The sequence below is a fragment of the Pseudoliparis swirei genome, chromosome 3 (genome assembly GCF_029220125.1).
Source record: "Pseudoliparis swirei isolate HS2019 ecotype Mariana Trench chromosome 3, NWPU_hadal_v1, whole genome shotgun sequence".
Classification (NCBI taxonomy): domain Eukaryota; kingdom Metazoa; phylum Chordata; class Actinopteri; order Perciformes; family Liparidae; genus Pseudoliparis; species Pseudoliparis swirei.
The window spans coordinates 19,802,304-19,827,425 of record NC_079390.1 but is presented as its reverse complement, the minus strand read 5'-3'; the positions used below and the strand labels follow the sequence as shown (position 1 = coordinate 19,827,425).

Below are 25,122 nucleotides of genomic sequence, written 5' to 3'. Positions count from 1 at the left end.
GAGGGGGTGAGAGGGAAGCGGGGTTATTCAAAGGGCAGCATTAGAGTATGTTGCTCTTAACAGTCTTGTGTATTGGTTCTATAAAAGGTATTAAAAGAACATATACAGGAGCACATACATCTCCCACATGTGGTCCTATTGAACACTCATCACTACACCAAACTCATCATCGCACACATCATTTTACATCAATGCACATGTCCAAGGCTGACACAAAAACCTCAAAAAACACCGAAAGAGAATGCACCCAGAGAAAAATGTGCTAAATCTAATCCGCCATTCAAAAGTAAAATGTGTATAAGGCTGATGGAACATCTTTTATTGCATAATAAGCCTCAACCAGCCAGGAATGTGGGATCTTAATTCACCATTGTGTTTGAGAATACATATTATGGCAGCCAACAGTGCTGACTCTCTTTATGTTTCATTATATTAATCCTACTCCTACTATACTTGCTCGTCGTATCAGGCAGAAACCTCTGTGTTTGAAATGTGAAGCCAATGCTGTTAAATCGTAAACCTGCCTTCTATCTAAATACCAGGAGGGGGCAACTCATCTTTTTTCAATACAGCATGGTGAGACAAATAGTAATGATGGTCCCAATTACAATACAATAGACTCTAAAGCAGGCTATGCTTCAGGGCGTGGCTACCTTGTGACCAACACGTCTCTACCACAGTGTTAACTGGTTTTGTTTCCATTGTGCATTTTCAGTTCATAAAGGTTAATCGTAACCGTGTTTGATGAAAACGTCAGATGTACTTGGCCACACCCTCTTGTGTTCGTTCTGGTAACGAAAAACCAAGATGCCGAAGAAAAAAAAATGCTGAACACGAAGCTTAACAGCCTCAGTCCACAAAGCAATAGGTCATGTGACTATGTCCACTTCTTTTATCATTCCGAGTAGCATCTGATAAAAAAGGTCAGAGAATTTGGTAACACGACCAAAATCAGCACCGAGAATTAAAATGTATTTTTCAGCTTTGCTGTAGTATCATATATCCTCTGCAGCATCTAACATAAGTAAAACCTTCAGGCAGAAATGTATCAAATCCTCCATGTCAGTGTCTATCAAGGCGAATAAAACCTGCAAAGTATACGGGTATGGAACAGATGCTGGGTGCATTTTAGATATATTCCTATCCATTATCTCCATTATTGAGTTAAATTAAGTGTATCAAAAAATGTGCTATGGGAGACCTGAGTTAATCAAAAAGAAAGTAATAAGACAGGTGGGTAGGCAATATTTCTGGATTGCATAAATCATCAATTTCCCTTCTGAAATAAACAAGCTATATCACTTATCAGCTTGGACATACCTTACATTAAATGCATGACAGATTTAAAAAAAAGTAAATATGGGTTATTCCATCAGTATAAAAAGAGAAAGATGTTGACTGCCACAAAACAAATATGTCGGTGCCATTTTCATATCCCAAAACAGAAGTAATAACCAGATTGGTGGCCACGTTGTATCTCTTTCTCATCACCTCGTTATCTCCTTCTCCTCGCATGCTTCTCCAAAAAATGTCACCAACAGAATAGGATACCTTTTTATTTATTTTTTTATTTAGGGTCACTGAGGTCAAAACAAGTTCACAACAAATATTAAAGTTAAAACAGCATTTGGAACAACTCCAGTCTATGACTCACACTCTCGCTCCGGAGGATCTGAACCTTTGGAACCTGATATTTGTGCAAAGCTGTGATTTCCCCGAAGGCGTCCGTGTTCAAAGCCAAAACTTTACTTCAAAGCTACTGTAAAGAAGAGCAATGCAACAGACTCCAATGTGCTACGCAAGAGTTGGACTGTTGCAGGAAAACTCTGCCAAAACTTTACAAAAGCTTGCGAAATATTGCAGTGATGCTATCGATATGAAAAGAATAAAGCCTTAGATTAATGCAGTTGCTTGGTATAAAACAAGGATAAGTATGCCTCTGTATCTTCAAAGATCAGTCTGTATCCTTCATAAAAGGTGCAGCATGCTTGTAATAACTCAAGCAGATCATATAATTAACACACGATTGTGATATAATCGTATAATTAAAATAGAATTAAAGGCCAGCGGTGAAAGACCTTTAAAGTAAATTAATCCCACATCTAGATTCTGCAATTCTTGAACGTTTTTTTCTGGTCACATCTTTTTAATAGTTAACATTGTTGGCTTGACGAGACAAGAAAATGGGTCAGTATTGCAAAAATACAAATGGGGGCTTAAATCAGAGCGTGATTTCCCCTGCATATTCATCCATATGCGTTTGTTACCTTCGCATTGAAAATGCGGAAGGTTATGTTTTGATCGCCGTGTATTTATTTATTTGTATGCGTGTTATTCGCATAACACAAAAAGTATTAAACCGAATCGCATGAAATTCGGTGGGATGATTGGTTATTATCCGGGGACCATTTGATTAGATTTTGGGATCGATCGGGTCAAAGGTAAAGGTCATGAAAAGGTCAAAATCTTCTTTTTACCATAGCACGGTCAATTTCTATCCAATTGGCATGCAACTAATGCCAAAATGTTCATAATTCAATGCCCAATCTTGTGATGTGCGAAGGTATGCGCTCTACCGAGTGCCCATTCTAGTTTACGTAAGTTTTTACTGCCATCGTTTTATCTTCTAAGGAACATCAGAGGGTTAAGTACCATTATGAGGATGATCTTGGCCCATTTCATTTAGATGGCCGACTGTAATTATTTAAACACAGACAATAAACTAAATAAAAAGAGGAAATGTGAAGAAGGGAGGCAGAATGACAACAGCAGTGGGCCGACAGATCACCCCAGGAAGCTGGCGGCACTGCAGCGGTCACTGCTCTCCACAGGTGTCTGCAGCACAGCGTGGGACCTGTTGATGCCAGACTTGGAAATTATAGAAGTGTCCACAGATGGGAGTCATTCCAGCTGTGTGACCACAACAAATTAATTTGTGGCGCTTATCAACATTGTCATTGACGGTGTTCCAGCTTCCCGAGAATCAACAGAGAGAAGCAGAAAATAAATAAATAAAATGGTAATTATTGTTAAATAGAACTCTTCATCCGGAGGAATCGGTGGAAACAATGGGACATTTTATTTTAAGTGCCTGAAAAAATTATATTTACATCAAGTTATATAAGTGGAGGAAATAAAGTTCCCGAAACATATGTGCTGCTTTTGGGCGAATATCCAATAGCTATTTGGAACACTTTCAAAATCTGTATCAAGTTAAATATTTTTTAATCAACATTGAAAAAAACCAACTCTAGGGCTATTTACACAGACTAATCTATATAAGAGTTACGGCGGGGGGGGGGGTGGAGAAAATGCTAAAAATGTGCCACGGGAATATTTAATGCCTCTAACTGACATGGGAGTAATAAAGAGAGGCAGCTGAAATTGCCCAAGAGAGCCACTAATGTAGAAAGTGATGGGAACGGGGTTAAGATGTTTTAGTCAGTCAGTGGATGCACAGCCTCCATTACTGGGCTTCATTTAGTCCACGGGCGCGAGACCTTTCTTCTGAATCAAAATTGATGGACGGATGGCGTCACTAGGATTGAAGCTCTTTAAGCATAGCAGAAGGCATACACGACTGGGAGGAATACTGATAAAGAAAAGGTCACCTTGAAATCTGTCACGGGTTATGGCTTTTGAATTTATTTATTTTTTCTGTTCTTTTTTTCTGGCCATTCATTTGCAATATATTTTTTGTCGCAACCATTTTCACACAGACGACAATTATTCCGCGGCAAATAAGCGAGGTACATTTTTCTGAGCTTTCACACGTCATCGATGACGGCATCAACCGCTAACGTTGTGCGGAACGGACGTATTCGAAATCGACAGTGGCAAATGAATCTGCCGTTTATTTGTTACGCCCCCGCAGCGTGTAAAAGGCCTTAAGATTGTGAGTTAAACGACATATACAGATGCTGATTAAGATGAGCATCAAATATTTGATGCAAACTAATTACCCATAGCTGGATTCAACACAAATATATTTGATGGAGGCAGCTGTTGAAACAAAAGAGTACGTATATATCATTGAGTGCATTAGCGGCTCCTTTGCTTGCGAGATGTGTTCCTCGACTCAGTTTGAGACGGAGATTCCTTTTGATTGCAGTGGAATTGTATCCTCGCAGATTATTGACATGATAGATTTCCACAGTGAAGACAACCTCTTCACTCTTGTCAAATCACAGGTGGAGCCACGGCAGTATTAGTCCTATGCAAAGCCGGCTTAAGGGAAAGCCCAGAATGATATTGCCTTCAGGGGGGAAAATAAAGAAATAAAAAATGAACATGTCAGGCAGAGTGCTTGTCTTTCAAAGAAACAATCTTCGAAGGATTTGGATGACAGAACACCAGTCCTGATTAGAACTGACGGGAAGCTAGCCAATTAAAGATCACTGCCATCTGATCTCTGTTCACTGCTCACGCCTTATAGGCTGCTCCCTTAAAGTGGGACCGCTTCAATCACAAACGATTTGCAGGAGAGGAAAGCCGTTAAGAAAAATGACTGGAAAACTTATTTCTGGACTGTAAGCAAGCCATTAAATAAGACCCGAACCCCCTAAAGCCAGCAAATGGCTGTCCAAATGTTAATTTGCTGTGCAGCCTGCAGATGATGCAGAACATGGCTTTCACCTTCTCTTGCCATACATAATTCATGCTATTGACTGGCGAGGCGATGCCACTTTCATGCACCGGGTTCACAAAGTGGTGGCACTTTCACACACACAGACGCAGGCCAATGAATCCACACCAACTGTGCGGCAACGCTTAGCACACAATTGGAGTTGGCGTGAAATGTCCGGACAAGATACGGCCGGGCTCACATTTTCTGATTGGGCACAGACGGAAGTGCGCACACGGCGTCACAGAAGAACAGTAACCACAAAAAGAGGACGGTACTTCACAGTGTGGATGGAGAGAACCAAAAAGAGAATGGGGGGGGGGTAAAAAAAAAAGGAATCCGTTGCGCTCTTACTTTCTAGATATGTAATCGGCGAGCGTGACGGGTCATAGAGCGCGGCCCGTAAACACGAGCACGTAACTGAAGACTGCCATCGCCTATGAGGAACTCTTCACGCTCTAATGCATCAGTCCCGCAGGGAAAATTAAATATACATTTCCTGTGCGCAGCTCAGTCTGACCCACTTTGGAGGATCCAACCACTGCTTCCACAGAAGCGGCTTTTGACTCCTCAGTAGCAAAAGGACTGCTGCCACCACAAAGCCCCCCGCCCGCTTCCCTTTGATTAACCCCAGTGCCAAAAGGCAGTGACTATACCTCATAAAGACGTGTGCAATTCTCTGGTTTGGACTGGGCCCGACAACCAAACACTGAGAATACGAGTCGCCAACAAAGAGGACAGAGTGTGGACGGCAGTGCATCTAAAAGTCAGCGGTTGCATTTCAACACAGATTTGCGGCGTTGAACGTGTTCCCGGGTTCGTGTCCGGCCAGATGGCCGTCATCGCAGGAGTGAATTTTTAGCTGCGGATCGTGAGGAGGAGTGATGGGGTCTTGGAAAAGATGCTCATCGTAAAACATTTGCAATATTGTCTCCGGGAGCCAAGATGCAAATTAATATTTAATCTAGCGGCATGGCAATGTGACACATTTGAGATATGTTAGAGAGCACGGGCGAAACCATGACTAGCCGTGTCTTCTTTTCTTGCTTTAGCAAGAGTATCACAGCGGAAGAAACGGTGCCAGAAGACATGAAAGAGACGGAACCTCACAGAAGAGTTGGATGAGAAAAACTGTTGTTTCATGATCACGATCTAATTTTAACTCAGCATGATGTCCAACTTCATCGAAAAATGTGCCAAAGGACTGAAATATTTTCTCAAGTACGTGTGGCACGAGACAATGTTCTTTAAAACTCACTGATAGGGGCATCCTCACATCACCCCTCTCTCTCTTCTTCCCATTCATTCTAGATCTCCTTCAACGTTAGTTCCAGACCGACTAAAAGGCCGGTACATTTACATAAAAAAGAAAACAGGAACAGAGATGCTCAGACATCCACCTAATTTCCGTGATGGCTGTTTATACAATCATCATGATTACTTGTAGTCCAAGAGGGAATGTCTACATTTGATTATGATGAGAAAGGGTTGGAGCACTTTTTAAGAATCAATTCTAAATGGATTCATCAATGTTTATACTTTAATGGACATCGGAGATGATTACTCGCCCCAGCCAAAAGTATGAGCCACCGACTTCAGCTAAATAGTCAGATCTGTATGTTGATGTTTGACTGAATGGTGACTAAGAAACATGCTGCAATCTCAAGATCAGCCAATCAGATGATAAGGCTTGAACAGAACATTCATGATACTTTTTGGAGAACTGGCACAGTGATAAATTCAAATTGCAAAAGATCCACTCTGACATCTCTTGATGGGGACTAATGGGTTTTCACTAGCATTTTGAGGGATTCCTACTGTTTTCTAGAGATCAAATCCAGGACATTTTCATTGATGATCTTGCTGGTATGACAGACATGGACTGCTGAATACACTAATACAGGACTGTCTCAGAAAATTAGAATATTGTGATGAAGTTCTTTATTTTCTGTAATGCAATTAAAAAAACAAAAATGTCATGCATTCTGGATTCATTACAAATCAACTGAAATATTGCAAGCCTTTTATTCTTTTAATATTGCTGATTATGGCTTACAGCTTAAGAAAACTCAAATATCCTATCTCTAAATATTAGAATATCATGAAAAAGTATACTAGTAGGGTATTAAACAAATCACTTGAATTGTCTAATTAACTCGAAACACCTGCAAGGGTTTCCTGAGCCTTGACAAACACTCAGCTGTTATAAATCTTTTTTTTAACTTGGTCTGAGGAAATATTAAAATGTTATGAGATAGGATTTTAGAGTTTTCTTAAGCTGGAAGCCATAATCAGCAATATTAAAAGAATAAAAGGCTTGCAATATTTCAGTTGATTTGTAATGAATCCAGAATGCATGACATTTTTGTTTTTTTAATTGCATTACAGAAAATAAAGAACTTTATCACAATATTCTAATTTTCTGAGACAGTCCTGTATGTTCCTCCCTGTGGAAGCCTGGTTTTGAAAGGATGTGCATTCTACGGCTATAACTCATCTATGAAAGCATCGCTCGCATTCTTAACAACGTTGCCCGATTCATACAAAGTTAGAGCCCAGTTTGCGAGGATTATTAACTGCCAACGACTGTTATCAGTTAATCACACCGTGCTTTGGCCCATTTATTTTAATGAAGTCTTTAATAAGGCCAATCAGACCCACTGTGAGCTGATGTTATCGCTGCAAAAGTTAAACGGCATGCCGCATTGTGTTTGAAGAGTCAATGCTCGCGATGTAAAAAAAACTACGGTTGGCGATTATTATAATATATATTTTCTATTATATCCCAATAATTGTTATCCAACTATTTCAACAATGCCCAACACAATTTATAAACCATTGCACCCAGTCCGAGTTGAATCCCAAGCCTCATACCAAACAAGCTAGCGAGAGGGCCATTTATACATCAAAGGACAATTTTTCATATTTTTCCAGGATAATGGGAAATTTTCGACGGCAGGTAAATTTTCCATGGCTGGTCAAATATTTCCCAGGTTTTCCAGGTTATCCTGATTTGGTTTTAATCTGCGTGTTCAGCTTCCTTTTGATAGAATTAAGAGCGCCGTTTACAAAGAAGGATGTGGCAGCTGTCCCCAATCTGGCCGCGGCTGCTGGCTGGTTGACAATCAGTCAGCTGCTCTGACTGAGTGGCAATCAGTCAGCAGCCGATGCTGCTTGTATAAAAGGGCAGCAGAGCTGGAGGGAGGGAGAGGTGAGCAGACGCGTTGCTGAACGGTCTGCTGTGTGTTGTGTGCTGACAATAAATATGTCTTTCAAGCAAACCTCGTGGTTCGGGGCTGATCCTTGGTGCTGGAGGGGGAAACCCACGGGTAGTGACCATGAAGCTGCTACAAAGGACCTTTCAGCTACTTGCATTGTTGTCAAGTACATACCACAACATGTCCTTACTCATAACACCAGCGGCGTAAGGTGGACAGAAAGGTCTTTTCCCACAATGCTCTACGTCTCGCACGTTTTTTCGGAAGACAAGGTTAATCACGTCATTTGTGGACAAACCCTACACAAGATGATAGCACGGGGGCAGCCTCAGAGGGGACGTGACCAGGTGACAACACCATAAACTAGATTACCGAGAGACAACTTGTTAATTAAAAAGGCTCATTAAAGCGCCATTTAAATAATTCATTTGGCATGTCAGAAAATGTCCTATCCAGAGTCAAATTTAATTCATTTTCAAAGCCGCCATGACACTTTGGGGATCGTTCTTATCGGCGCCCACAGTGCTGCCTGCCCCTCAGGAGAACTTTAAAATCACTCACCTGACACCTTGCCCGGTCCTCCTTATGTCAGTATCCCTCTCACTCCCCCCCCCCCCCCCCCCGTACTCTTCATTTCTCTCTCTGAGAGCAAATCTTAAGACAAGCGGTTTGATGTTCAAAGCAAAAGGGCTTGAAAGCTTCCCGCCAACCACCCAGACTCAAGACTTCTCCCTCCCCTTCAAAGGAAAAACATAAATTGGCTCAAGAAAAATGAGTCACTCCGGACACAAAAACACGGGCTGGCTTTCCCCAAACTCATTGCACATAATACAGTAAGCCCGGAACAGTAGAGAGCCTCTGTTTGTTGGGATGGTGACAACTTCGCTGAGAGGGAAAGATTAATCATCACACACGGCCTCCTTTTTTGCCCTCTGCGCCCTCAAGAGTTTATTAATTCTTACTTTGTTCTGTCAAACTAAATTCCGGATTAGAAAGTTGCCCTCTAAATGCATTTCACTGGAGTTACAATTTCTTTCAAAAACCCAATGCTGATATCAAACACAAGGGCTATGAATATGGAACAGTTTATATAAGCATTATTGACAAACAAACTATGTATTAAACAGCTTAATTCTGGAATTAAACTGGCATTATGCAAATCGGCTTGACTTAATTTCTTCCCTCTGAATCAAAGCAACTTCTCAAAATCGTCAAGGTCCTGAAAATTAATATCCTCATGTCAGTTTGTTTATAGCTGATTGATTAGCAAATTGTGAAACTACTCTCCGGCAATTGGACAGATTAAAGAAAAAAATCAATTATTATTAAATCGGTAATCGTTCTCCTGATGTGGATTCAGCGCTTTGTTAGCATGAAGATTCAATAAGGAAACAAGATTAAAGCCAGTGAGTACCCCTAAAAGCTTCTATCACACGATGAAACTGTGTTGGATGGAACAATCGTACCGACACTTGCATGAGTGTCACATTTATACGCGGAGATGTTGACTCTGGTTTCCTCAAACATTACCCCCCCCCCCCACACACACACACATTCATTTTATGTTCAAAGCGAGCAAAAATACGACAGAATTGATAACAAGAAAGTGGGGCGATGCTTTTGTTGCAAGCAAGAATCACCTCAAGTTTGAAACACAGCCGGTGAAGACTGTAAACAAAACAAATGCTCGGTGGAAATTTCACATCCGCTGCCAACTGTGAATGCCACTGTCAGAATTTGGAGGGAAGATCAAATCAAACAAAAGGAGAAAAATATGGTTGTGTGTTGAAGCTCAAAGCATCAACTGCTGTGATTACGGCGTGTTACCGCGTGTTACATATTTACAGTGTATTATTATGAGATTGTGGATACAATCACTGCCAACCTGAAACTCTAAAAGACTCATTGAATATGAGAGCACCTAGAAAATAGTGAAAATAAACAGAAAGCAAAATGGCTTCCTACTCTTCCCTCCAAATCTTCTTTTGAGCATTTTACCAGAACCACGACATTGTGATATGATAGACAGGCAGTCAAGAAATCGCAGGAAAGAGCACATGTGCAACTAGAATCACGAACATATTTGTTCTACTCAAGCATAGTTAAAACATTCACATTTATAAACTGTTGATATTTTGTCAATCCAAATAATTTCTCTGCATTTGAGTACTTTCACCACTACCGGAGATAACCTAACAAACCACCTGATCGTACAGACTATGGCATTGTGTTTGGTGTGGATTAACTTCGGAGTGGCTTTAAATGAATGTGGATACATTTAAAGCACAAACGAAATTCAATTGTGATATTTGGTAGCTCTGACAATCGGGTGCCAATCAGAAGGACACCACGCACAGGGGGACCGAGCCTTTGGTAAATACCATCAAATTGAGCCCGGGGCTGGCACTGGTCCAGCAGACTGACATTTACTTTAGAATTAACTTCAGGAGTAAGACTGATAATGCACCCCTCTTCCCCCCTATTGCACTTTATCTCTCTCTCTCTCTCGCAAAAGAAAAGTTCCATTTCACTACCTCCGCAACAGCCATATTATACTGTATGTCACAGAGAGGGTGGCCAGAAACCCAACTTCATTCTAATGATCTAAATCATTTATCCATTATGCTGTACCTGAGGTCTGGCAGTTTCCACAAAGGTGCTTTGGAGATAACAAATCCTCTCCCGCTCGGCGCGGAAAAGAGCTAATGCCGAAATCTGTTGCACGGGGGTAATTGTTTAGCTCCGATACTGAACAGACACATTCATCCGGGCGCCGTGAAGGCGTGGGCGCACGTGGGCAGCATGCCATTAGCCATATCAGAAGCTCCTGCCATTTCATTCTCTGCTCAAATTGTTTTTCATCAAACCTCATCGATTGCCGGCTCGTTCCCTGTCACCGTGGCCTCCGCGTATTCCATCGGCTTCTCAACCCTCCCCCAAAAAAGCTGCAAATCCTCAGCACCTTGGGGGATTTACCCTTGGCCTTTTTTCGTTTCTCTCTCTCTCAGCCCTCCGCCATGCTCTTTACTCGTGTGGCGGCCCCGGCGCCAGGAGGTCAAGAGTGACAGGAAGTGTGGGTGTGCTAATCTCCTCTCTGTGAGTTATGGAACTGGACCTCCATCAGCTGACCATGGTATTCGAAATAATAGATGGGCGAGGAGATAAAGGAAGATGGAACCCCCGCCCCCCCCCCCAAAGAAAACCCCACCTGACAAATGGTAGCATTTTCTCGAGTGCAGCTCTGTACTTAATGGTAATGGTTTAGGGATGAAGAATCAGGAGAATTGGGAAACCCGCGGAGAAAAATGGATATTGCATCTAATCCGGATGACAGCAATGGCCCCATTCGCACATCAGAGAATTGTCTGTCTCACTCCAGTATGTCAACTTGAAAAAGTATTTGAATCAATTCAAGGCTGAAATGCTCCTCTTTAATTCACCGTTTGGGCCATTTGTGCTGAAAGGAGCGTCAGGTGATCGAGGAAAACGAGTGCAGGCAGTGGCATCTTCACCCAGTACATAATCTACACTTTAAATGTACCCCCTTTCTCATCTAGTGTTAATTTAAAGGGCCAGAATACACTTCAATAATAAAAAGGGTGGGGCTCTCCCGGTTGGATTGCTACCTAACAAAGAAGCCAAATGGGCAGAAACAGGCAGGAGAATGTTGGGCGATCACCAGACTGAGCTTCTAGCTTCAACATTCACACGTCTAACGGTGAAGAGATTCACAACCTGTCCTTCACTGGTTCTCACGTACACGCAGCCTCAACCGGCAGTTTTACATGTCCACTCGCTTGAAGTCTTGAGTTCTTCCCGTCGCCACTATCACAGCCCTGCCGTTCTCTATGCTGTGCGTGTCCCACTGAATTAAATCAAAGGGTGGACGATGAACAAAAAAAGTTGTTGTTTTTTCTGTTCAACCTGATCTGGTCAGGTGGTGGATCACTGAAACATCACCGGAGGACAATTTGGATGAGATTTCATCACCGTAGTGAAATCCAATTGCAATGAAACACTAAATCGAGCCTCGACAGACTCACTTCTCATCAGTGCATTTACTTTCTCTCTCTATGTTTCTCAGGTAATTTTTTTTGTTTTTTTGCCAGTGTCCTTTAATGGTTCTCATTGCCTCATTATATCTGGCTCACTGTCAGTGGAAAGAGACAAGTGAGGTTTGAGCTAGGAGCATATTGTCCAGCTGGTCCTCCACCGGCTACTAATTGAGAAGAAGAGCTGGAGCTGCCCTGCCTGTGTAGATGCTGCGTTTGACCCGTCACTAGGAAACAACGACGTCTCAGAAGCCAGCTCCCTGAAGCATAGGCATGACAGAGCATCACAGCATAAACACATATATGATGTACAATCTGACATTTTACGATTTGGGAGTTTCAATACAGGGAAAGCGGAAATAAATATCCCATTGACAGATCACAGTAATGATTAATGTCCCGCTATTGCCTTCCAGAAGCTGGATTGCCAACTGCAAACACAGATCAGGTAGAAATGAAAAAGTGGGCAAAGACAGACACCCAAGTGACACAAACCAAAGATAACAGAGGAGCACAGCGAGTGTTTGAGGAGAAGATGTTAGGGTTCCTGTCTGCTCCTAGTGTGTGATTCCCCTGTCTTGTTTCCCTTCTGTCTGTGTGGTGTTGTCTGTCTACAGTATCCACCCCCGGTTTCCGCCCACTGCCACGCCCGCTTCCATTGGACCAGCTGTGATGAGTTCTGGTAATCGCCAGCAGTGGTTATAAGGAGCAGGTCTTTCTCTGGCGCGCTGTCAGGTCGTTCCGGTAAAGCCTGGTGTTCAGCAGCAGCGTACAGGCTCGGTTGAGTTTCCCTCCCGACTTCACAAGTTCGGTTGAGTTTCCCTCCCGACTTCACAGGCTCGGTGGAGTTGCCCTCCCGACGCCGGATCAGCAGAGAGCGGTTGAGTTGCCCTCCCGACTTTAGAGTGAGACTGCCAGTTCTCCCTGTGTTGAGATTTGTTTGTTTCTTGTTTTTGGTTTTGTGCAATTCAGGTTAATAAAATCCTGAATTTGATTCTGAAGCTACTGTGTTGCGTGCGTTTGGGTCCTCCACAACACTCATACCTTAACAGAACGACCTGACCTTGGAGGTGGAATTCTCCACATGCTTTGGAGTGGGCTGAATGCCCTGTTGACAGGCTTCTTATCCGGCCAAAAACGTTTCAATACCGGGAGGGAGGGCCAGGTGCCTCATCGCTGAACCTCTCCCCCTCCCCTGGAAGGTGATCCTGTGCAGTTGCAGCCGCAGCAGCCGCTGCCTGCGTGGCCTGGCCTCGACCTCCTCCGCCCGCTGCTCGACCACCTCCGCCCGCTGTTCGACCTCCTGCTCCCGGCGGCCCGCTGCACCTTCATTCATCTTGTGTGTTCGACGAGCGTCAACTGAAGACTTCACATCGACCACCCGTGGGGTTACTACGACCACTTCCTGTGCCTCATCGACCGTGGTCCCACATCGCGGTAGATTTTGTTACTGGTTTCCCCCCGTCGGACGGGAACACGGCCATCCTGACGGTGGTGGATCGTTTTTCGAAGGCGGCTCATTTCATTCCCCTGCCCAAGCTCCCTTCAGCCTGCGAGACCGCCGATTTACTGGTCCAGCATGTGGTCAGACTTCATGGCATCCCGGCGGACATAGTTTCGGACCGTGGACCGCAGTTCTCGTCCCAGCTTTGGAAGGCTTTCTGCCACACCCTCGGCGCCACAGCCAGTCTCTCTTCGGGATTCCATCCCCAGACTAATGGCCAAACGGAGAGGATGAACCAGGAGCTCGAGGCCATCCTTAGGTGTGTGATCGCCACCAGTCCCTCCTCATGGAGTCGTCATCTCCCTTGGGTCGAGTACGCCCACAATTCCCACTCCTCCACCGCCACCGGGCTATCCCCTTTTGAGGCCTCCTTAGGCTATCAGCCCCCCCTGTTCCCTAGCCAGGAAGTCGAGGTTGCGGTACCATCAGTTTTGAGCAATGCCCGTCGGTGTAGGCGCATGTGGAAGGTGGCTCGGGCCGCTCTGCTTCGCACCGCGGAGCAAAATAAGAAGGTGGCGGATCGACGTCGTGTTCCAGCTCCCACCTACCAGGTCGGGCAATCGGTTTGGCTTTCGACCAAGGACATTCCCCTTCGCACTGAGTGCAAGAAGCTCTCCCCCAGATATGTCGGCCCTTTTCCGATCATCTCCATCATCAACCCTGTCTCAGTGAAACTTCAATTGCCACGTTCCATGAGGGTTCACCCTGTTTTTCATGTTTCCCTCCTCAAGCCCGTTGTCTCTAGCCCCCTTAATCCGCCGCCAGAACCCCCTCCACCCCCCCGGCTCATCGAGGGGGGTCCCGTCTATACGGTCAATCGCCTCCTGGATGTCCGTCGCCGTGGTAGGGGGTATCAGTACCTGGTTGACTGGGAGGGTTATGGACCGGAGGAGCGGTGCTGGGTTCCCCGTTCCCGAATCTTGGATCCAGGCCTCATAACTGCCTATCACCGGCGGAACCCCGTTAGACCTGGTAGTTCGCCAAGAGGCTCCCGTTGAGGGGGGGGTACTGTTAGGGTTCCTGTCTGCTCCTAGTGTGTGATTCCCCTGTCTTGTTTCCCTTCTGTCTGTGTGGTGTTGTCTGTCTACAGTATCCACCCCCGGTTTCCGCCCACTGCCACGCCCGCTTCCATTGGACCAGCTGTGATGAGTTCTGGTAATCACCAGCAGTGGTTATAAGGAGCAGGTCTTTCTCTGGCGCGCTGTCAGGTCGTTCCGGTAAAGCCTGGTGTTCAGCAGCAGCACACAGGCTCGGTTGAGTTTCCCTCCCGACTTCACAGGCTCGGTGGAGTTGCCCTCCCGACGCCGGATCAGCAGAGAGCGGTTGAGTTGCCCTCCCGACTTTAGAGTGAGACTGCCAGTTCTCCCTGTGTTGAGATTTGTTTGTTTCTTGTTTTTGGTTTTGTGCAATTCAGGTTAATAAAATCCTGAATTTGATTCTGAAGCTACTGTGTTGCGTGCGTTTGGGTCCTCCACAACACTCATACCTTAACAGAAGAAGTGAATCAACAGATAAAAGGGGACGACAGCCGTGTTGTCGGCACTTAAAAGGGAACGATAGAAGTGGCGATGCAGGGTGGGGTTGGTAAACTGACAGCTGACAGCATAAGCATGGGCTATATGCATCACTGGTGGAGTTATGTAACTGCTACTGATGTCTTCGTGAGAAGTATTGTCACACATTTTAGTTTGATGTATTTTTTGTGCCCGCCAGCCGCAGGTCCCGCAAGGGGGTTGGTCAGTTTTCCAGCACATCGGGCAAGTCAGGGTGAGGTGAAGTCTACAGACAAACAAGAAAACAAGTCAGTCGTGTAAGAAGTTTATATAAACAAGTCCAAGTCAAGTCACAAGTATGTGTACGGAAATCTTTCTGAATGGGGTAAATGACTTTGCTCAAAGAGCATAACGAGTATCAAGAGCACATCTTACCCTCGCGCTTTAATCTAGATATAACATAAAGGATGACGATGATGAACAAAACATCGGACAATGCATCATTTAGGAAACCGATAAAGAGGCATCGTTCAAACCACGTGTTTTAGGCTCGTTAAGCAGCTGAATGCAGCGTAGCACTAAAGGATGCTTTTATTTTTGGAATCCCTCATCCAAATGGAATGCAGCCCTGTTATTCGGTTCATAAGCTACGCAGGAGAGCATGGAAACCATCGGCTTAGGTGTGTGTGGGGGGGGTGGGCATTTAGGATTTAAATACATGTGTTTTCTGTGTTCTGATTGCAACACAAATCCAGCCAAACATGCACGGGGGGAAACACAACATCGAGGTTTCCCATTGAAGGCACGCAGGAGGAGGCACACTTTCGAGCTGTCTGACACAAGAAGTCAGAAGGCCAACGATTCCTTCAACAAGCTGCCATTTTGGGCTTATAGTCACAGGGGGGATAAACCAAAATAAACGACAGGAATGCCGTTGAGTCACGAGACTTTTTCTTCTTTCTTCCCCGACACCAGGGGCATCGTTAGGCCTATTTTATGGGGGCTTCAAGTAAGCGAGAGTGTGAACGAGCCAATTTGAAATACAAGAAATAACTATCAATCTGTCTATTCTTAATATATATTAACATATTGTTTCCAATGAATGGTATAGTTGACACTGAGCTAGTTCATCTTTATCTCTGATAGTGTCCAAACGAGCATAAAATATCACTTTGACCCTGAAATTCTGTCTTGTGTTATCAGATACTGAATGCAAGCAAAACTACACAGCAAAATCACTTTCTGATTGAACCAATCTATGAACTGTCGGAAACAATGGATATCTGGGGCTCCAAAAAATAATTGCGGCAAACATATCCTGACTTGCCGCTCCCTTTTGGTTGTAGCCCCCCCCCTTTTTTGAATCCTAAAACGTCCCTGCCCGACACTAAGCAGTCGACTGTTAGCTAGACAAGGGAATTCTGCAGTAGAAATTATACTTCCGTCAATCAGATAATCTTTTTGTGCTGCATTGTGTAATATATCAAATAATAGACTATATGTCTCACTCAGCTGACAGTTAACTGCTTTTAGCTCTCACTCTTCCGCTGTTAGTTGAGCTACCCTTCAGAGCAGCTCAGCCAAACTGACAGTTTGGCTGAAACTTTAAATTATTTTAACAGACATGGACTGACACTCAACTCCCGTACGATATTCCACCTATGACGAATTAGCCCCGTTAGACGTGTTAATCTGTCAAGTTCTCACATAATTCATCGAAAACACGTGGCGGAACATTAATTTCCCCTATTTCGAGGAGAGTTGCTTACCGCTGAAATGATATATCATATCATTCAGCCCGCAATCTTCCGCATTTAAGAACCACGTTGATCTACTCATATTAATATCGCAGCAGTTCCGTTAAAAAAAAAAGCAGACACATATTAATGCAATTTCAATCAGCACACATTGTATCTGTTAGCGTTAACAACCGGGAGTCTGAAGGTGGTAATTTACCCCATTTGGTATGGCTCCTACTAACTTGTTAAGCGTCTTAATTAAAAGCCTGATTTGTTTAGCAATAATGACAATTTGAAGAGCAATTCAAAGACAGTTTAGAAGCTAGGCAGTCAGTCGCTAATTTGATACTGTTTCGCTCAGGAGTTATTTGGCACTAGGAATTGCAATATTTCACAGCAGCCAAGCAGAGAGATTACGGAGCAGTATATAAGCCAATCAAGGATTCAAGTATTTGAGTCCGCCTTATAGAAAGGGAGCGCGGGGAGCCGCGGACAGGCCAAAAGCCATTGGATGGAGCAGACGCGGAGATTACACGAGTACCAGCTGTCAGAATGAGACAGGCCCACTCCAAAATGAAAGCTGCAGAATGTGACAACAGGGCTGCACTTGACGGACACGTGTAGACAGGAAGCGACGCCGGTGATGAGCAGGAAGATACCCGCGGTCCTACTGCTCTCCTGGCCAAAAAAAAACCATCCAAATTGGCTGACCTGTCAGGGTCGGAGCGTCCATCCAAAAAAGCTGGAATCATGTGCCAAGCAACTTTACCCCTTTTCAAAACAAGCCGCTGAGCTGCTCCAGTTCATTTTTCAGCGTGTAGCCAAAGTCAACCAGTAGCTGGAATAACACCCGCCGAAGCCCACGAGCCAGGGGTGCAAGCGGCCGGCACGATTCAAAGGCTGGGAGGAGAGTTCACGTGCACACGGGGGAAAAAAATCAAAGTGTGGCCGACGAGAAACGGTGAGGCAGCAGGCAAATTAAATCATTCACAAATTATGATAAAAACACAAAACTCATCTTCAAAAATCTTGTAACCCAATCCCACACCAGAGATCACCCCTTTCCTTCGGAGAAAAAACCCAGGCTGCCCATTTAACAAAGAATCCAGTTCAATACTCCTTTCATCACCTACAAAGCCCTCCATACACTAGCCCTGTCATTCCTTTTTGACCTCCTGCATACAAATTCTCCTACCTTCAACCTCAGATCCACAAAGGCCCACCTACGCTCCGCTCTGACCCGACACCGGAGCTGGGGGAACCGGGCCTTCTCCATTGCTGCTGCCCACGCCCACAGCAGATCAGACAATCTCCCTTAGTCCTCTCTCAATTCACTCACTGCACTTTAAACTAGTCCCATTCCCTTTGATTTATTGTCATAACTGATGTAATGTTATTATCTTCATTCTATTATAATGTCATTTGTGCATACTGTTATAGCTGATAGTATTTAAGTTGCTGTTTTAACCAATGAAAGTAGCTTTGAGTACCTTTTATAGCGCTTTACAGGTACAATGTATTGTTGTTGTTGTTGTTGTTCAAAATGAAAACTATTATCACAATATTATTGAAATAAATAAAAACGTGTTTTTTTGTGGTTCTGTGTTAGTTTTGCCATTGCATGATCTGAATGCAAATTCAGTAATATTTTCAGTTCATCGATTAATCATAAAATGTAATCAAGCCAAAATCCTGCACACACACACCAACCCGCCAAAAGGACACATTGTATTGAATATACACAGTTAAATATGGTTAATTCTCATAAATATGCAATTATAGCAAGCACGAAAGAAAATGTCTTTTTTTTTACGTTAATTAAATATGGCTGCAGTTAACATCACGTCTCAGAGCAGAAAGGATTAGGCCCATGTCATTGGCCACTTCTGCTACAGCATTTAGAGGAGGAAAAAAAAAAGTTGTGGGGGAAAATCTGCCATTAACCAAATGGACTTGGCCGGCTGGAGGAGAGCCTTCCTAATGTGTAGTGTACTTAGTAGGGAGGGACTTGTGCCAATTTCAGTGCTTCAGAGTGTTCCAGTCAGTTCCAGAGACGCAGCGAGGGTCCTGAAGAAGCTTCATTTATTCTCAGCAGGACAACAGAAGGGAACTGAGTTCCGCCAGAGATACAAATGGTGTATCCATGTGAGGCGACAGCAAGCGCTCCACATAAGGTCAGATTCCCCATTTTTATTTCTTCTTCTTTTTGGTTTTTCCCTTCCTTACACTGGCTTTGGCATAAATCCGTAATGCAGAATCACGCCCGTGTCGTTTTCTGCATCATGCACGAAACGGATAGATGTTTTGTTTCTTGTGGATGCCTAATTTGTTGGATTGCAGGCAGAGGATAAAATCTGGTACTTTCATCTTTCACTTGTTTTCTTTTCCTGTATGATCCGTGTGCAAATGAATCCAACCGGAGAGCACGGTGAGGGTACCTCATTTTACTGAGTGAAACATCCACCAAGAAAATCTTTTTGGGCTCAAAGGGGAATTTGAGAGTTTCCGTTGCAGAGACTAATTATTCTTCCGACATATATGGTGGCACGCAAACTAATTTCATGGCTTGTCATGCCTCTGTGTGCAGTTTCAGGATATATTAGCTCATATAGAAAAGGTAGCTTTGCCTAGCTCAGATTGGTTTAATGCAGGTGGTACGGTGCCGTAAAACATGAGACATGAGACACTGGAATATGTGGAAATTATACCTGCTTGGAATGTGAAAGACATAATATTAAAGCCTTCATCTCCTCAGTTGTGGCAGCACAATAATTAACGTAATGCATTCGCGCCAAAAATCAAGCTTTCTTTTTTCCGGTTGGTCGTACTTGGTAGAAAACAGAATTGTACCATAAAAGCGGGGATCATTAAATGTTTTTTTATGTCCACAATCAACAGTTACTTCATAAAAAGCAAGTATTAGATATTAGGTTTTTTTAAAGACTGTCAAAAATCGATTACACATACTTTCCTTTCCATTGAATCCCTGATTCCGCAAACCGCCAAGCTTCTGCTCAAGAGTGAATGCGGCTTGATGTTTTACAATCAGCAATAACACAGGAATCTACAATTATAATCACTGTTCTGCTGTGTATAGTCTGAACTTTTCAGTCATTATTAGAGCACTAATTCAACCCCCTGCTCAGACTATTAAGACTCCAGTTATCTCTGGACACTCACCCTCCATCTCCATCCAGAGCACAATAATACCTCAAATATCCATCCACAGAACATACAGAGAGGTATGATAGGATATTGGAGTTAATACTGTGATTTTAGAGTTTGGATTCACGGCAGCCCTATTAACACAGTTTGCATCTCAAGAATCCCAGAAATGGAAAACCCCTGACTGCTGAGAAGTCGCCAGTGGAGATCTCATATTTGCCCAGAACCATTGGCAGGATAATACATTTAAAACAAGTAGCAGACTGGCTGCAGGTAGGCCAGCCAGCCCATCTGAATTGGCTTGACACTTCCCTGAGACAACCCATGCTGCTAATCCGGAAACCCTCCGATACAAATTAAAACATGTGAGTGGATGAGGAAAAATCTGTGGATCCTCTCCAGCACGTCTATGAATTATTCTATGAGTATTTGTCTCCTTTTGCCTTATTTCAGGTTTTTGTGAAGGATGGATTTCATTGAGAAAGCAAAACAGCTATCTGGGCAGATGATGCAAGTAAAGACAATTTATTTCAAGTTGTATTTTTTGTATATGCATACACACATATTAAACATGTGTTATCACTGTCATGCCATCATTGCCCCAACACACATATACTGTATAATATGGGGGGGACGGGGGGACACCTTCTACACCAACAGTAGCCGCAGGAGACCACCCAGAAGGCCATATGATGTACAAAAAACAGATCTGGGAAATATATTCAATTACTGCGACTGTTTTATTATTGTGTTTATTGTCACGCAACAATTACCAAGCCAAATGACTGGTATGTGTAGCATACTTAACCGTTTCTGATTCTGACTATGTTCTCTTAACGTTGTCGTGATAACATCAGCATCGCTGTCCCCCTTTCATCATGTGGTAGACATGCCAGCCAAAATGCATTTAAAGCATTACTTTTTTTTTTTTAGGTCAAGCCATGCGAGATAAATAGAGCAATGTACCACACACACACAATATATACACACAGACACACACACACTATTTGGTGGTTATCTTAAAAGCCAAACCTGACTTGTGACACTTTCCTGTTTGCGCAAGCACACTTTGACAAATGAGTGTTAGGGCCGAAATAAGAAAGGCAGCCGAGTCAGCTTAGCTGTTACTCAGAATCTGAGGTAAACAAATCCTCCTGTGGCCGAGATTTAAAGCAACTCCTTTGCTTTTCTGCGCCCGGTTGCACTTACGCAGACTGTGAAATTAGCTGAAACGAATTCATGCCACGGAAAGAGTGTGCGATCTCGGACAAATGATGTTTGGCCCAGCTCATTGCTGTCACCATTGCTTACAGGGCCGCGCCTGTGCAAGCTCTGTGTTAATTTGCACACAAAAAAGTCTCAATGAGACAAAAACATTAAAAAATATTAGGGCTGTCAGCGTTAACGCGTTAATCTATGCGATTAATTTGGCCGCGTTAACGCACTAAAATATTTTAACGCAATTAACGCAACTTTGTTTACTTCCGTTGTTCGTTGAAGTTTTTACACTCAAACCGAGTGTCAAGCCGCGGCAGTACGGTTTAACACTGTTTCCATTTTTAAAACAATTATTTTTCCGTGAAAATAAGAAGCAGAAATCAGTTTAAACTCGTGGATGAATCAGTCGGGTTTCCTCCTGCTCCTCCTTCCTCCCGTCTCCCCCTCTGATACACAGAGGAACGAAGGGGCGACGTGTCGGGTGACGCGGCGCGGAAAGAACTCGTCACACGAAACCTTCACCGTGATTGGTCAATCCGTTTGTCTGTCAACATTTTGGGGAAAAAACAACCAATGAACACTCAGTAAATCACAAGGACCTCCCACCTCACAGGTGAGGCTCTATAGCAGCCTGTCAGTCAGAGAGCAGAGAACATGGCACCAGGACAATGAGCCTCATTGAATAGAGCTGAGATTGTTCTGGAATGTTTGATGTATAACACATGAATATGTCATATGCAAACGCCTTTAAAAGGTGAATTTAATTTTTTTGTAAAATGGAGAACATGCCCCCAGCCTCCAGAGGGTTAACGTGACATATGTGAATGTCAGTCAGTCACCAAGGCCACTGGTTCTGCTGCTGTTCAATGTTAAAGATGACAGGACCAATGGGGTCTCAATATACTTCTTTTTTTTTTACTAATCTGATGTTTCACTGAAGAAACAATTTATCATCCACAATATTAAATACCTCGCTGGCACTTTATAGGTAGGAGCCTCTTTGAAAACACAGCTCTGTGTGATGTTTGGTCTTTAAAAAGAATGAACTTTTAACTTTTAATTGCGATTAATCGCGATTAATTAATCGCAATTTCAAAATGTGCGATTAATTAGTTAATTTTTTTTAATCGATTGACAGCCCTAAAAAATATATATCAAATACGGTAAATGGCAAAGTGAGTACAAATGAGAGCGGAGTAAGAAAAGCTGCTGCAGACGAAATGTCGGACCGCCCACACAAGTGCATAGGGCTAATCATGACATTCATTACAACCGTCAATATCTGCCAAAAATACAGACCTTGCTGTACAGTAAATTGATTGGATTTTGATTCATACTGAGAGCAGAACATTGGGTTTATCGTTGCATTGCAGCCTCTTTGAAGGGGGGTGGGGAGGGGGGTATTTGCAATTTAGCAGTATTGGCAATAACCTCCGGCAGTATGTATTCCTGCCATATTGCCTGACCTTTAAGAGCCTCTATAAATTAGATAGCCCACAGTTATTCAACACAGACATTAAAGAGTAATGCCCTCGCTCCAGCTCTGAGGCATCCCTGCTGGGGAGCCTGCAGGCGATGTCGACTCTCTTGGGTCGCATTTTATTAAGAGAGAACGACTTCCTCAGCACCTCATCTCACTCATCTTGTAAATGGGATCTGAAACATCTGGACAAGGGAGGCACTCTGGTACAAAGTCCATACAGATCAGGGTGAGGGTGAGTTTACATGCCAACTAAACTTTGGAAGTCTATTAGGTTAAAAACAGAAAAGTATGCCTTTGCTTTAAGTGCCTTAAACTGCGGGATTCAATTCAGAAAGCCGCAACTATTCTTGAAACGCAAAGCCAATAAACTGAAATATCGAAATATTTAAACATGTGCTTTATTAGCTTCATTCGCATGGGCCAGCAAAAAGTGGAAGTCTCTTGGTGTCTTTCCATTGACTGTGCATAACACCTCAGCTCTAGCCGATCCTTCATTACTTAACCATCACGATGAGATATGATTTGAGATTTATTTTTGACATGTATCTAGAGTACCTATGTATCCTAAGACACAGGTTGAGCCATCCCTCTGTGCTCCAGGTTAAACTCTTTGGCCATGCATCTGGTTTCTCGACCGTTTCCAACAATAATGTTTGCAATTGGTGTAATTTTTTCCTGACTTCCTGTCAGCTTCGCTCTCTTTAATGCTATTGACCTGTTTAATTATCCACGGAGACATCTCAAAATGGTATATTCGAACAAGATATAATAGAAACCTATCCATAGGTGGACTATATAAGGCTGATATTGATGATTAAAATCAGCTGAATGCATCACATTGTCCCTTAAACCTGGTAATAAATCTCATCCACATTATCTATTCAAAAAGGTAACAGCTTGATGATAACAGGGCCTCGCCTCTCCATATGGGTATCCTTATAAAAAAATTGCGATTCCAGAGCTGACACATGTCCAATTATCTGACGCAAATATATTGAAACGCATCATGACAAATGGCAGCTGTATGTATGTGTTTCCCAGTGGCTAGATAATCGGCTCACATAGCGTGCTCACACCGCGGTTCCCACGTGCTGGCGCTCCATTGACCTGGGGGCAGGGCGGGCGCCGCCCGCAGGCAGCGCCCACCACCGGCGAACGCTATCTCCGCAGCACAGCAGGTGCGGAAAGTGAGGTCGTGTGCGCTCGCTGCCCGCGAGGCAATCCAATCTTGCGTGCATTAAATCGAGGAAGGCTCCATTGAATCCATACAGGTTTTTTCCCGAGTTCTTGAATCAGAATGAAGAATCAAATCATATCAACATGGATTGATTGCAGGTTTCTTTCGAAAGGAGACGTGTCGATGCTACTTGCGACTCGGTTATTTTGGTTGATACTTTAAAAAGGTAGCAAATACTGATACTCAGCCTTACTTGTCACGGACAACTGAAAAAGAAGGTGAAATCAATGGAAAAAGATAACTGCTAAAAGTCATCAGTCTGCAGTTCTGACTGCTTGCAATAATGGGGGGTCAGATATATTTCTCTGCATTGCCCTAACAATTGATTTGGATGTTTACTTTAGTTTGTGTGGGCAAAAGTACATTAGGAACAATAAGGTTATTGAGTATGAAAAGTCCAGTTGTTGTGTAGGTGGTGGGCAAAAGTTTGAATGCTTGAAACCGAGCTGAATATAGAGGGTACGCCATCTGCTCAACTGGCTGGACTAATTCATGGACCATTTGTGAAGAGACAGAAAACAAAGTGTTTGTGCAGCCGCTGCTTTGTACATCACTGTCAAAGACCCGCAGCAAGCAGTAACACACCAGGAATTATTAAATGAGCACTTGTGAATCTTAAGTAAACAGGCCTGTTAGTCCATCAGACATCATCTGAGACCCCCTGCCATCTCTCACAGTACTACTTCCCTCCGTTGCTGTAATTAGCTCATTTTGGAATGACATGACAGCAAACAAAGTGAAAAAAGTTAAATAAATCTCCATGGAGACGAGCAGTGTATCAGTATTCATGTTCAGTCAAGCCTTACTGAACAAGAGCTAAGCATGTGTCAGTATGTTAATGCTTGGAGATGTTAAAAAGTAAATATTGTACCACCATGTACATGTAAGACTGCATGAACATGTTTTTTTAAAAGGGAGGAAAACTAATTATTTTGTGACATGAATAACACAACACAATTGTCTGTGCTGAGATCAACTATTCCACATTTTCTCAACCTATTTCCTGACATACCAAGTCTGCCATGAAGAAGCACATAAAACAAAGGCCCTGATCAAATAATCTGTCATCTCACATCTCCCCCGTGAAAAGCTGCACTTGAACACGCCGTCAACACAGCTCTCCCTCACCGACTGCCTCTGCCACTGATCAACACCTTCAATCGAGGGCTCTCAAACTTTGCGATGATGTAATAAGAATTTCAGACATTCAACGATCCATCATTGAGAAGGAAGTGGAGGGCCTGGGGATTAATGTGCATATAATTAGTGCGCCATTACAGCAACGGGCTGCAAGCGAAGCTGGACGTACCGCTAAACTACTGGCGAGTGACGACCCCTGTTGCTCAAAACTGGTCCAATGGTGCCAGATAACATTCAACTTGGTGTACC

The 25,122-nt window shown here is 43.5% G+C and overlaps 1 protein-coding gene across 3 annotated transcripts in view; it reads right to left on the bottom strand.

The window, feature by feature from the left end:
• cadm1a (cell adhesion molecule 1a) overlaps nucleotides 1-25,122 on the bottom strand; it is a 389,469-nt gene that overhangs the window by 248,952 nt on the left and 115,395 nt on the right. The window lies entirely within an intron of this gene.